The following is a 15050-nucleotide window of genomic DNA, read 5'->3' as shown; positions in this document are numbered from 1 at the left end:
TCTGATGAATTTGGCCGCAGCTAGTTGAGGCCATGCCTGGAGCGCATTGAATATCGCTCTCAGTTCCAAAATGTTTATCGGGAGAAGAGATTCTTCCCGAGACCATAGGCCCTGAGCTTTCAGGGAGTCCCAGACTGCACCCCAGCCTAGAAAAAAATGTAGAGAAAAAATGGATATAATAGAGCACTCGAATAGTACTAATAGTAAATCGTTCTGTATGATGACTTTGCAGGATTGGGTATGATATATAAAACGTAACTTTTAATATTTGTTGAAATTAAAATATATTGTGACGAACACTCACACAATCAGGTGTATATAAAAACATTTAAAATAAATGATAAATGCTGAGATACCGGTTTATAACTATCTATAGTGTGTTAAGTGGGTAGGTCTGGCAAGGAAGCACCATAATATGCTCGCGGATTGCACGATTGCTAGTCTAAAAAAAGAGGATTGACCTCACACATAATTAACTGACTGGTGCAATACTGGAGCAGTGCTATCACTTGTCAGAATCCCACACAATTGAATATACTCAGATTAGATTACATACAAGCTCCTATAATTATACTGGGCTGTAATGAGCCTGGACACAAATCGATATCCAGAAATAATTACCAACAAAATAACGTGTAAGTTAATATCTATTATAATTATTACAGTTTTAACACACTAATAAAATCTCAGCATTTGTCAGAGCGCCTGATGCGCATTTCGCCACGTCCGTGGCTTTCTCAAAGGCTAACCCGTCCTGCCTCATACTCAGGGCTTAAAGTATTACTTGGAGCCAATCACGGGTGAGTATTCATACACACCCCTAAGCGCTGGCCAATCACCTATAGTCTGCCCTATTGGTCAGTCGTATGTCACATGACTTTGCGATGACATATACAGAAAGGCGTGACTTCTCACGCCGGTGTCAACATGAGTGAAAGTAAACACTCAGGAGAATTCGATCAGAGGAATATCAGTATTGCGTTGTTTATACTAGATTGTATATATTCTCTGGTATAGTTTGATAAACGGTTTGCATGTCCGTACACTCGCCACCAATATTTGCGTTACTATTCTCTTATTCCATTATCATATTTATCTGCATTATCAGAAATATAAAATCCTATGATCATATGTGTGGTTAGGTCTTTTTGGGAGTTATGGACAGCGGGTCGTCCCATCTTAATTAAAAGAGAAATATATATTTACCAATACAATTCGTCAGGGTATTTTTTATCTGTCATACACAGTTATTAGGGTTTTCATTAAAATAACACACATTGATAATAAAATTAAAATTGTTCTCTTAAGAGCAAAAAGACACTATAAGGAAAACGCTCCTAAATACACAGTTATTCAAACTCCACACTGTATGAATAAAGGATTATCATTATAGCGTACATGCTAAGTTATCATTCGGACCACGTTAAGTTCATATCTAGGTACCTGTAATAAATACAGTATATGCAGTGTGTTATTTGAGTTGTGAATCATACGTATCTCCATGTTTTAAAACATATCAATTGTGGAGTAGTGTATTAGCCACAGTTATACATACATTAACCATCTCAATGCCAAACACAATTTGAAGTTTTATGACACAAGGGATTTCATTCATAATGATTTTGTTAATTTGTACATCTTAAGCTATCTCTGTGGAGCAGTGTATATCCCGAAAGCCATATTGAATAGAGTAAGCACATATTTAAATTTTTAAATTTTGTTTCATGCTCTATCATCCATTAATATAATAAACACATAGTTGCATTTATGGCTTTGTGTCTTTATTTGTTCTATTGTCATTAGTGTGTGTGTCTTAGTATTATTAAATCCATGATGATCATATTTCTAGTGTTAGACAGATTATCAGACAGATAACAATTGGTTGTAACATATGTTGTTATATTTCTACAGATTCCAACTAACTAACCCTTGTTATTGGTCATAATAACATTGCAGAAAAAATTGTGATTATCAATTTCACAAGAAAGAATTATATCCATCTTGTTCATTGAGACCTAACGGTGCTAGAGTGTCCAACCAGAATATCCAGCGGCACTCGGCTTGGAGTAGCATGCTTTCCACATTTCCTGCTCTAATACCGGGTTTAATTACTTGCAGTACTGACACTTTTAATTCAGGTTTGGTACCATGATTCTTTAGGTAATGCTTGGCAACAGGGGTTAGATTCTTTCCTTTCTCTTGATCTTTCAGACAGTTCTTTATACTACTTATATGTTCACCCAGTCGCGTACGTAGCTCTCGTGTGGTTATTCCGATGTACCTTTTGCCATATTTACATAATAGACAGTATACTACATTTTTGGTTTTGCAATTGGCAAAACTAAGCATCCTTTTCTTGCTTCATGTTCGAGTCACATATTCTCTCTCATTCGAGATATATTGACAAAAACTGCATGTACCGCATGCATATGTACCACATATATATTTTTTTCGTTCTTCTCTTGGTAAAATGGCTCTTAACCAACATGTTACCTATTGTCGGAGCTCTTCTCCAGCTTGTCTTTATTCTCTCACCCACAAATGGTGATAGATTCTTTGTCAGATTTGAGAATTCCACTGTGTTTATTCAAAATATTTGTAATTTTGTTATGGTTATTATTATATGTAGTCACAAATCTGACTTCTTTTTCTGCAGCTTGTACTTTCTTTTTAGGGATTAGTAATGATTCCCTGGGTGTTCTCTTTGCTCTCTGATAAGCTTTGCGTATTATCCTGCGACTGTATCCTCTATTTTTGAGCCGTGTCTTAAGTTCTCTGGCTCTCTCGTTAAATACTTTAAAGTCCGTACAGTTTCTCTTTATCCTGAGGAATTCCCCCGTAGGGATTGCATTTTTAGTTCCTCTGGTATGGCAACTATCATACTGTAGTATTGAGTTGGTTGCAGTTTCCTTCCTAAACAGGTCAGTTTTAATATGGTCGTTCTCATCCCTGTAGATAGTAATATCCAAAAATTCCACTTTGTTACTATTCAGACAGTATGTCAGTTTCAAGTTGATATCGTTATGATTCAGAATCGCAATGAATTCTTTGAATATCTCTACACTGCCTGTCCATATTATGAAGAGATCGTCTATGTACCGGCACCACATGTTAATATGTTCAGTATATTTTGACATATTTTCATTAAAAACAAATTCACTCTCCCACCACCCTAGGTAGATATTCGCATATGTAGGGGCGCAAGATGACCCCATAGCGGTGCCCTGAATTTGTAAATAAAAGTTGTCATTAAAAACAAAGTAATTATGTGTCAGTACAAATTGCAATAATCTAATCACAAACTTATTTCTCTCAGATCTATCATTGGATTGCATGCTTAGGAAGAATTCAACAGCTCTTAGTCCATATTCATGTTTTATTGAGGTATAGAGCGATTCTACGTCGCAGGTGACCAGAAAGGAATCTTTGTCTAGTATTAAGTCATTTATTTTGCTTAGGACATCCATAGTGTCACGGGTATAGGATGGCAAAGCCCATACTATCTCCCTCAAGTATAAATCCAGAAATGTACTCCCTTGTTCACATAGACTATTTATGCTGGAGACAATAGGTCTCCCTGGCGGCGTGTCTTTGTTTTTGTGAATTTTGGGCAAAAAGTAGATAGTGGCAATCCTTGGGTTCTTAACTTGTAAGAACGACCATTCCTTAGGGCTGATTAGATCATCTGCCTTGGCCTCATTGATCAGTTTTAGATAATCAACCAGAAATTAATACGTGGGATTTGAAAATAAATGTTTATAACATTTACGATCTTTCAATTGTCTATTTGCTTCAGCAATATATTTCTCCTTCTCCCAAATCACAATATTCCCTCCTTTGTCCGATGGTTTGATGATCACATCATCCCACGAACTAATTTCTTTTAGTGCTTCCTCTTCTTTCTTTGTAATATTTCTTACTTTTGTATCAGGTAATTCAAGAAAGTCATGTATGACCATTCTCAGAAAGACCTCAATTTGTGGTACCTTAGAGGTCGGTGGCATATAATTGGATTTGAGTCTGATCTGTTTATCAAGAAACTTATCATTTATACCTATTCCCGGTTCTTCACTTTCGTTCAGTAGTTCAATCAAAGTGTCTAGCGTTTGGAGATCGGTAGTTGTACTGTCCTCATGGGTACTATACATTTTCTAACAGACTGGCATCGGTCGTTACAATGATCCATTCTGGTCTGCGGAAACATGTTCCCTGAGACAGATGATCCTGAGACAACCACCAGAGAAGAGAGTCTCTGGTCCTCTGGTCCAATTGTATCTGAGGAGACAAGTCTGCGTAATCCCCATTCCACTGTTTGAGCATGCACAGTTGCAGTGGTCTGATATGTATTCGAGCAAAAGGGACTATGTCCATTGCCGCTACCATTAATCCAATTGCCTCCATGCACTGAGCTATAGATGGCTGAGGAGTGAAATGAAGTACTCGGCAAGTAGCTAAAAGCTTTAACTTTCTGACCTCCGTCAGAAATATTTTCATTTCTACCGAATCTATTAGTGTTCCCAGGAAGGGAACCCTTGTGAACGGGGACAGAGAACTCTTTTCGATGTTCACCTTCCACCCGTGAGACCTTAGAAAGGCCAGTACAATCTCTGTGTGAGCCTTGGCTCTGGGAAAAGACGACGCCTGAATTAGGATGTCGTCTAGATAAGGCGCTCCTGCTATGCCCCGCGGTCTTAGCACCGCCAGAAGGGAACCTAGCACCTTTGTGAAAATTCTGGGAGCAGTGGCCAAACCGAAGGGAATAGCCACGAACTGGTAATGCTTGTCCAGAAAAGCGAACCTGAGAAACTGGTGATGATCTTTGTGGATAGGGATATGTAGGTACGCATCCTTTAAATCCACGGTAGTCATATATTGACCTTCCTGGATCATTGGTAAGATCGTTCGAATGGTCTCCATCTTGAATGATGGGACTCTGAGGAATTTGTTTAGAATTTTTAGATCCAGGATTGGTCTGAAAGTTCCCTCTTTTTTGGGAACCACAAACAGGTTTGAGTAAAAGCCCGTTCCTTGTTCTGCAATTGGAACTGAGCATATCACTACCATCGTGAGTAGATCTTCTACACAGCGTAAGAACGCCTCTTTCTTTGTCTGGTCTGAAGACAGACGAGAAATGTGAAACCTTCCCCTTGGAGGGGAGTCCTTGAATTCTAGAAGATATCCCTGGGTAACAATTTCTACTGCCCAGGGATAGTGAACATCTCTTGCCCAAGCCTGAGTGAAGAGAGAGAGAGTCTGCCCCCTACCAGATCCGGTCCCGGATCGGGGGCTACCCCTTCATGCTGTCTTGGTAGCAGCTGCAGGCTTTTTGGCCTGTTTACCCTTGTTCCAGCCCTGGTAAGGCTTCCAGGTTGCCTTGGGCTGTGAAGCATTACCCTCTTGCTTTGCAGCTGTAGAGGCTGGAGCCGGACCGCTCCTGAAGCTACGAAAGGAATGAAAATTAGCTTTGTTTCTAGCCTTAAAGGGCTTGTCCTGAGGAAGAGCATGGCCCTTTCCCCCGGTGATTTCTGAAATAATCTCTTTCAATTCTGGCCCGAAAAGGGTCTTCCCCTTGAAAGGGATATTTAACAATTTAGATTTTCACGACACATCGGCCGACCATGACTTGAGCCAAAGCGCTCTGCGCACCATAATGGCGAAACCTGAATTTTTTGCCGCTAACTTAGCTAATTGCAAGGCGGCATCCGTGATAAAAGAATTAGCCAGCTTTAGAGCCTTAATTCTATCCATAATTTCGTTGTATGAGGTCTCCGTCTGGCGCGACTCCTCCAGCGCCTCAAACCAGAAAGCCGCTGCAGTAGTTACAGGAATAATGCAGGCAATAGGTTGGAGAAGGAAACCTTGTTGAACAAAAATTTTCTTAAGTAAACCTTCTAATTTTTTATCCATCAGCTCTTTAAAAGCACAACTGTCTTCAATTGGTATGGTTGTGCGCTTAGCAAGAGTAGAAACCGCCCCCTCAACCTTAGGGACCGTCTGCCACGAGTCCCGCCTGGGGTCATTTATGGGGAACATTTTCTTAAAAATCGGGGGGGGGGGGGACAAAAGGGACACCTGGTCTATCCCATTCCCTAGTAACAATATCCGCAACCCTTTTAGGGATCGGAAACGCATCAGTGTATACCGGGACCTCTAGGTACTTGTCCATTTTACACAATTTCTCACCATAGGATCACAATCATCCAGAGTGGCTAATACCTCCCTAAGCAATACGCGGAGGTGTTCCAGTTTAAATTTAAATGCTAATTAATCTGATTCTGCCCCCTGAGAAACCTTTCCTGAGTCAGAAATTTCTCCTTCAGACATCAAATCCCTCACCGCCACTTCAGAGTGTTGTGAGGGTACATCAGATAAACCTCCCAAAGCTTCTGACTGCTCATAATCAGTTCTTAAAACAGAGCTATCACGCTTTGTAGGAAAAACTGGCAGTTTGGATAGAAATGTCGCAAGGGAATTATCCATGACTGTCGCTAATTGTTGTAATGTAATAGGGGCCAATGCACTAGAGGTACTAGGCATCGCTTACGCGGGCGTAACTGGTGGCGACACATGGGGAGAGGAAGGCGGACTATCCTCGTTACCTTCCATCAAAGAATCATCTAGGGCTACATTTTTAAGTGACACAATATGATCTTTAAAATGTATAGACACATTAGTGCACTTGGAACACAATTTTAGAGGGGGTTCCACCATGGCTTCTAAACACAGAGCAAGGCCTCTCTTTAGTGTCAGACATGTTTAACAGACTAATATTATTCACAAGCAGGCTTGGAAACACTTCATTCAAATAAAATTTACAATTTGAAAAAAAGTTACTGTGCCTTTAAGAAATAAAAAGCGCACACAATTTTACCAAACCGTGAAAAATTATCCAATCTCTGAAATGATTGCACAACAATTTTCAGCCCAATTAACCCCTTAATGCCCAAACCGGAGCAACCTAAAGCTGACAACCGGTTAATAAACGACAGCACCTTGCCACAGCTTACTGCTGTGGCCCTACCTGCCCCTGGGGACTAGTTTTGTGGAAAACAAGCTTCTTTGAAGTCCTCAAGCAGTCTTTGGACCCTCCACGTGAAGCTGCATGAACTGTCTGCCAATATTAACTGTGCAACTGAGGCGCGAAATTTAGGCCCCCTCCCCCTTCACTCCAGAGTTGTGGGGCCTTCAAAATCCCAAATAGGTGTCTAAACATATGCCATGTGGAAGATAACCCCATAATAATACACCAAAGTGCATAAAAACGTCTATAACGAGTATTTTTTCCCATTAAATAATCGATTGCCCTGTAACAGTGTCCACCAGCCTATTGAGCCCTGTTAAGTAAGCCTTCCTTCTATACTGAGTCTCAGAACATGGCTTACCTTCCCCACATGGGGATTCTTGTCAGTCTTCTAGCATTAACTGAGTCTTGTCTAGAAAAAGATGACTGAACATACCTTATTGCAGTTAAGCCTGCAAACTGTTCCCCCCAACTGTAGTTTTCTGGTACTCCTCAGTCCTGTGTGGGAACAGCAATGGATTTTAGTTACAACATGCTAAAATCATTTTCCTCTCAGCAGAATTCTTCATCACATTTCTGCTATAGAGTAAATAGTACAAACCGGTACCATTTAAAAATAACAAACTCTTGATTGAAGAAATAAAACTACAAATCTAACACCACATTCACTTTACCCTTCCGCAGAGTGGCCCTGCTGTCAGAGCCGGCAAAGAGAATGACTGGGGGGCGGAGCTAGAGGGGGAGCTATATGGACAGCTCTGCTGTGTGCTCTCTTTGCCACTTCCTGTAGGGAATGAGAATATCCCACAAGTAAAGGATGAAGCCATGGACTGGATACACCTTGCAAGAGAAAATATTTGTGTAAGCTACCTACGTAGGAAGGTGCAAATGTCCCCTTACACCGGCACTTTACATACATCAGCATCCATTAACCACCATCTGTATACCGGCGCTATTTTAACACCTGCGCCACAGATATGAGCCGCAAATGTGGCCCTAAATTACTCGCTCTGAAAGTTGTCTCAGAGCTCTAACAGTAAACCGCAATTGCGGTCATGACACCGCTTTTCAGTATATCCAAAAGCATACTGGTGTCCTAGCTGTTAGCTGAAATACAGCCTTAGGAGTTTAATAACTGGATCCTGTTAGGAAATGCCGGTCCACTGTACACTGTCAGTCCAGCCACATCCATATCTAAGGATATTTTCACTTTAAAAATATCTCCACTGCCTATAAAATCCCTTGTATGCGTCTGTTAAAAGGGATAGGTACTTACCTGTTCTGTAGTAGGGCACGAGTACTTCTAGGTGTGATAGATGGCGACATCTATCATGGACCTGTAGAGAAAGAAAATACAACTCTGGTTTTCTCTCTAAAGAGATTGACATGGACACAAACACCAATCCTTGCTTGCAGGGAAAAGTACCCATCAAAGAAATAAAAATCTTCAGACATTAACTTCACATCCTCCATTGACAGAGGCAAAGAGAATGACTGGGGGTTATGGGTAAGGCAGTTACACTTAACAGCTTTGCTGGGGTGCTCTTTTCCTCCTCCTGCTGGCCAGGAGTTGAATATCCCACTAGTAATTGGAATGACGTTGTGGACTCTCCATGTCATAGGAAAGAAATATTAATTTACTTTATTTCAAGATAGAATAATCACATATCTGCTAGTCCCCAAATTAATACTTTAAAATAACAGGAGTGTCTACAATGGCATGGCAAACGTTAGAAATGCTCCAAATGAAAAAGGAATGTGTGTAGTGTTGTATATATCAACAGTTTTCCAGTGTCCAGTGCTTTATTTAGATATAAGTCATTGTTTTGCACCAATACCAGTCTAACAACATTGTACAGTTATTTAATTATGTACTGACCAAAGAAAATGTTCATATACGATTCTCATTTATTCTGCCTCAAACACATAAATTAGTAAACAACTCCTACTTGAAAAGAATATTACTAATATAAGATCAAACTACAAAGAGATTTTATTCCTGGTTCAGACTCAAAGTATTTTCTTTGGAAAATTGTGCCTTGGGTTAAACACGCATGCTTTATATTCTTTTTATAACCCTAATTGTCATTAGTATTGTTACTTAAATGAAATAATCTCTACTTAATTCCTTAAGCAATGTAGAATATTGAAGAGAAGTATCATTTGGTTAAATTATGTTCAAGCTGTCTGCAGTCAACTCCCTCTGCTAGATCAGAGCTGAAGCTGTATGATGAGGTTAATAGAGACACTTGACACACACTTTATTATGCATTGAAATTAGAATTTACATTTTCTGTTATTAAAGATACCTATGAATTCACATACTAATAGCCGATTCCTTAGTGTTCTCAAATCAACTCACTTTTAGTACTTAAAAGGTCAGGATTATGAAGATAAAAACGCATACTTAATAAGTGCTTACAATGCACATTGTTGCCGTAAGTATGACATTTAAAGGTTAATCTTTTATATTTCAAACACATTGAAAAGTCAATATTTTGAAACTGCTATGAATGAAATCCTTACTGGAGATTTGCTTATTGCTCTCAACATTTTTAGTGCAAGAAACTGGCTAAATATATTGATAAAATAAAGTAGAAACGCTCCTTGGTGTATATGAAAGGATATGAGTTTAAGTACTTAAGACCACACATACATAAGGTGTGTCTTGATTTTTATAAATAAAGTTTTATAACAAAGTCAAATCATGTTTAGGGAGAGTAATTAAAAAAATATCAGTGATGTGTATTAATTACACAAATCTTTCCTGTATTTTAATATGGGTCTGATTTATTTTGTTTAATAAAGAAATGTAGATATATGTATCAGTGTTCATACTGAGAAAGCATACCATACCCTTAAAGGGACATGAAACAAAAAATAATTATTTCATGCTATAGATAGAGCATGCCATCTTAAACAACTTTCTATTTTACTTCATTATGTCATTTTCTTTGGCTTCTTGATATTTTTTGTTGAAAAGCAGGAACACAAACTTAGGAGCATGCATATATCTGGAGCACTATATGGCAGCAGTTTTGCAAGAATGTTATACATTTGCAAGACCACTAAATGGCAACACTCTTTCCTGCCTACCTAGATATCTCTTCGACAAAGAATGCCATGGGAACAAAGCAAATTGAATAAGTTAAGTAAATTGGGAACTTCTTAAAATGTTCTGTCTGAATCAGTAAAGAACTTTTTTTGGTTCCTTTGTTGAAAAGCATACCTAGGTTGGCTCATGGGTAGCAATGCACTACTGGGAGCTAGCTGCTGATTGGTGGTTCCACATATGGTCCTCTTGCCATTGGCTTAATGGATGTGTTCTGCTAGTTCTCAGTAGACATTGCTGCTCCCTCAATAAAGGATACCAAGAGAATTAAGCAAGTTTGATAAAACTGGAAAGTTGTTTCAAATTTTATTCACTATCTGAATATAATGAAAGAAAAGATTAAGAGTTTTATGACTTTTTAAAATCAATGCAAGACTATTTGGGTATAAATAAATAAATAATGTAGTTAATGCTAACATTTTTTTATATAGAAATTAAGCATGGAATATCAAACATAATTTATATAAAGTAAACACAAAACCACAGTCCATTTACAAGATATTAAGAAAGAAAGAAAAAGTTTTAAAATTCGTATTTACTGATGAGTTGAAATAATGGGCAACCCATGAACAAGAATCCAGCAGTTACCTGTTGCTATGCACTTCACCACAGATTTTTTGGATCATGCAAATAGAACTATTTATTTAGGTTTTGTTGCTGAAGATGATTGAAAATACATGCAAAGTCAGCATGAAGTCATTTTTATTTTGCTAAAATATTCATTTAGAGAAAGGGATGGTATTAGTATTTACTAGCTGACAGAACACCAGTCAATAAAACATTAGTGCAACAACAGGAGTATTACACTGTTTCATAGCTTTATTCAGTCTGCATGCAATGTGTTTCTTGGTTACTTCTGGATGTTGTTAAATAAGGATATTTATCTTTAACCCCTTAATGACCACAATATACCCTGTATGTTAGTGGTCGTTAAGGGTTTTTTCAGGACATAATAGCACAAGTCTAGCAAGAACACGCTATTAATGCCCTCCCTCCAGAAGGCTTTGTCGAATAGAGCAGTCTCAACGCTGGTGGCAAGACCACGGTATAAAACAATCAAGTCCCCAAAAAAGGCCAGCGACATACAGGGTACGTCGCTGGTCCTTAAGGGGTTAAGAATTGTGGATATACTTTATAAGCAACCTCACTAGAAACCGAATTACCCACAAACCAGAAAGGTTCAAAAACACAAAAAGAAATAAGGTCACAAAAAATGGCAAAAGTATATATTCAGCGCATATGAATAGACCGGTCCGGTCGCCAATGGCGAGTAAAAATTCCTGCGGGCAAGTAAAATTTACAGTTTACCAGCCCGGCTGGCGATCTCACCATTGGCAGCTTTGCACTATTTTTTGGGGGGCAAAATGTGTTCTTTTTTATTCATACTGCAGCCGCACTATTTCCCGCACTATTTTTGCAGCGCCTTAACACTACTACTAGCAATACTAGCGCAGCGCATTAATTCCATCTATCTTGCGCAGCGCATTTATTTCCATCTAGCTTGCTTGTCCGTTGTTAGTGATGTCACATCAGGGCGTACAGTGTTTTTAGGGAGCATACGCACTTTTATTTGGGAGTATTGATACAAGCTTGTGTTCCGGATGATACATTGATGTCACAGCAAAGCTCCTCGTTAACGGCAGACACTTTATGTTTTGTGGGGCACCTTGTTAGCGATGTTGCAGCTGATGCACGATTTTGTATGGACTACAATAGCAGCGGAAATAATGAAAGAAAGTGCTGCTCAGGTTTGCATTACTGTATATTTTACTGACATACCGACCATGCTTCTGGAAGTTACCTTAGCAATTTCACAGCATACGCACTATTTTTTTGGGAGCAGAATACCGGTAGCAGACACTGCAGCTCAGGTACTGATAAATCCTGTTCCATTTCAAAGTGATGGCTATATGATGTGGCGCTATCTTAATAATGTCAGTGAACCATCAAAGAAGAAGAAGGTAGATGATGCAGAAAAGAGAGAAAGGGCCAGACAATATGAAAAGGAAAAGAGAGAGAGACAATTCAAAGACAGCTGGATGATTAATGATAAGGGGGAAAAGAGAGAGTGGCTTGTGTACAACAGCTCAAAACAGATTATGCTATGTAGTGTATGCCAGGCATTTTCAAACAAACGGAATGCATTTGTGGAAGGTACCAGCACAATGAAACTTGAAGGTATTCGATCACATGAGCTTTCATCAGGTCATCTGTGGAGTGTCCAGTGTGAGTCAAACCGAAAATTAAAGCAGACTGAAACACCTGCTGGACAGGCAATCGCTACCATGACAAAGGCACAGACAGAGAAACTAAAACTACTGTTTCGCAACGCTCATCTCCTTGCCATTAAATCGAGGCCTTTCTCTGACTTTCCAGATTTGTGCAAGTAAGTAAAGTGTATGTTTTTATTTGTTTGACTTTTCCCTATAACTGTGTGCTTGGTTTATATTACTTTTTTATATCCCAAATTTTTATCTCTTGACTATTTTGTTTCTACAGACTTGACAAAATGAAGGGTCTGGATGTGGGAGATACCTATCTTAATGCCATATCAGCACGGTCATTTGTACACTTTATTGCACAGGAAGAAAGAAAACATACAAAAAGAAAATATGCAGCTGCCAAGTTTGTTGCAGTCTTGTGTGATGGTTCAGTTGATAGTGCAGTGGTGGAGGAAGAAATTATTTATGCTAGATTTGCAATAGAAGGCAAGGTACACACAAGATTTGTGGCTTTGCAGTCAGTTGAAAAGGCTGATGCTGAAACCATTTCTCAGGCAGTAAATGCAGCAGTTACACAACACCTTGACCAGTCGTGGAAGGAGAAACTAGTTGCAATAGGCACTGATGGAGCAGCAGTGATGCTGGGAAAAAATGGAGGAGTTGTGCAGAAGCTAAAAGGACAGAGAAAGCATGTTGTTGCAATTCACTGCATGAGTCACCGCTTGGAGCTCAGTGTCAGGGACACAGCAGCCAATAATGAGAGTCATCAGAAGTTAAAGGATCTACTTCTAGGGTTATATTTATTTTATCACAAGTCAGCACTCAACCGTGCAAATCTTAAGAACAGCTATGCTTCTTTGAAAATGAGGCCACTATTGCCTACACGAGCAGATGGGACACGATGGGTAGGCCACTTCTGGCGTGCACTTGACCATTTCCTCAAAGGTTACAAAGCAATTATACAACATCTTGATCAGGTATGTAGACCTCTGCCCCTTCCCTCTGCTATCTCTATCTCTCCAGCCTTCCCTTGCTTTCTCCCCATGTCTCTCAAGCCCCCTTTTCTCTCCCTCCATTTCACCCTCCCCACTCCTGTTCCTCACTATCTGTCCCTTTCCCCCTACCTCTTATTCCTTTTATCTCTCCTGTGCTGCTGTCATTCACTCTCTCTGCCTTTCTCTAGCTCTCCCTCCCTCTCTCTGTCTCTCAAAATTGAGAAACCAAATCCCAGAGAGAGAGAGAGAGAGAGAGAGAGAGAGAGAGAGAGAGAGAGAGAGAAAGAAAGAATAAAAAATGAGCAATGGGGAATTATGTATTGTATACTACTTTATTTCTAGGTCCAATCTCCTGATGCAAAAGGTGTGAGAGGAGAACAGCAAGTAAAGGCTAGATGCTTTTACAGAGCTGCTACAAGTCTGTCAATGGTCCAGTATGCTTGTTTCATGTATGATGTGCTTTTACAGCTATGCAACTTGTCCAACACTCTTCAGAACCGAAATGCAAGTGTTGCAGATGTCCACAACAGTTTGGAAGTGACAAAAAAAATACTGATCGCTCTGAAAGAGAGGTATGTACTTTTTTGTTTTGTTGTTGTTTTGTTCTATAAGAGGTTTTGTTCTTATGTTCATATATGTTCCAGGCCTGTACCTGGGTCACTTCTTCATTCTATTCAGTATGATGAAGAAGGCACAGCAAGGTTTGAAGGAGTTGAGTTGAAAGGAAAGAATGATGCCTTCAAGAGTTCAAAAAAGAAGTTTCTGGAAGCAATACAGTCCAGCTTTGAAGATCGCTTTGAAGACATTGAAGAAGGAGTTCTTCAGGCAACATCGGTGACATCCTTCAAAACATGGCCTGACAAAGAAAACTCAGAAGGTATTTCTACATTTAAAATGTAATTAGAGATGTTCTCTAATCATGTAAAATATTATTAGGACATATTAAACAAAAATATATGAATTACATATATTTTGTTTAATATGAAATATACATTTATTTTGTTTAATATGTCCTAATTAGTATAGTTTATTTTAGTAGAGCAAAAAAAATATGCATCAAACATGTTTGCAAGGAATTTCTTGTTTTCTTTCTTCCAGACTTTGGCAATGAAGACATTGTAACTCTGACCAGTCAGTTTCAACCAGTACTAGAGGCACAGGGTGTTAGTTGTAGGGAAATAGTGAATGAATGGACAGTTCTTAAGACTAGTTTGTATAACAAGAATGACTGGGAGAAGAAGCTGAAAACGGTCACCTGGCCTGAACTCAACAGAGAATTCGGAGATAAATGTGGCCATCTTCTGAGTTTGATGGACTTGATCCTAACCTTGCAAGTCAGCACATCAGAATGTGAAAGAGGCTTTTCCAAAATGAAGATGATCAAAAGTGACTGGCGCTCCTCCCTCATAACTTCAACATTGTCAGATTTAATGATTGTAAACCTTCATTCTGCACCAGTAGATCAATTTGATCCAAGTGATGCAGTAAGGCATTGGGCAACAGCAGGACCAAGAAAGAGAAATGTCACATACAAAAGGTCTACAAATGAAACATCAAATTTAGTAATTGCTGAGGTTGCAGAGGTTCCAATCCCTTTTGATCATCTTGAAAATGATGAGGAGCAAGCAGAAGAGTTTGAGGTTTCAAGACTTAATGAGGTTTATGATTGTGAGTTGAACTTCCCAGAGCACTCTGACTCA

The 15050-nt window shown here is 39.2% G+C and overlaps 1 protein-coding gene and 1 long non-coding RNA gene across 2 annotated transcripts in view; one reads left to right on the top strand and one right to left on the bottom strand.

Annotated features, from left to right (window-relative positions):
- TMX3 (thioredoxin related transmembrane protein 3) overlaps window positions 1-15050 on the bottom strand; it is a 403888-nt gene that overhangs the window by 139923 nt on the left and 248915 nt on the right. The gene's annotated exons all lie outside the window — the stretch shown is intronic.
- LOC128660828 (uncharacterized) lies at window positions 13872-14583 on the top strand. The gene is made up of 3 exons (XR_008402586.1): window positions 13872-13922; window positions 13995-14227; window positions 14449-14583. It is a non-coding gene; the product is annotated as an uncharacterized LOC128660828 (long non-coding RNA).

This window comes from Bombina bombina, chromosome 5, assembly GCF_027579735.1.
Source record: "Bombina bombina isolate aBomBom1 chromosome 5, aBomBom1.pri, whole genome shotgun sequence".
In the NCBI taxonomy this organism is placed as follows: Eukaryota; Metazoa; Chordata; class Amphibia; order Anura; family Bombinatoridae; genus Bombina; species Bombina bombina.
Note: the sequence above shows the minus strand (reverse complement) of the source record. Positions and strands in the feature narration are given on the sequence as shown.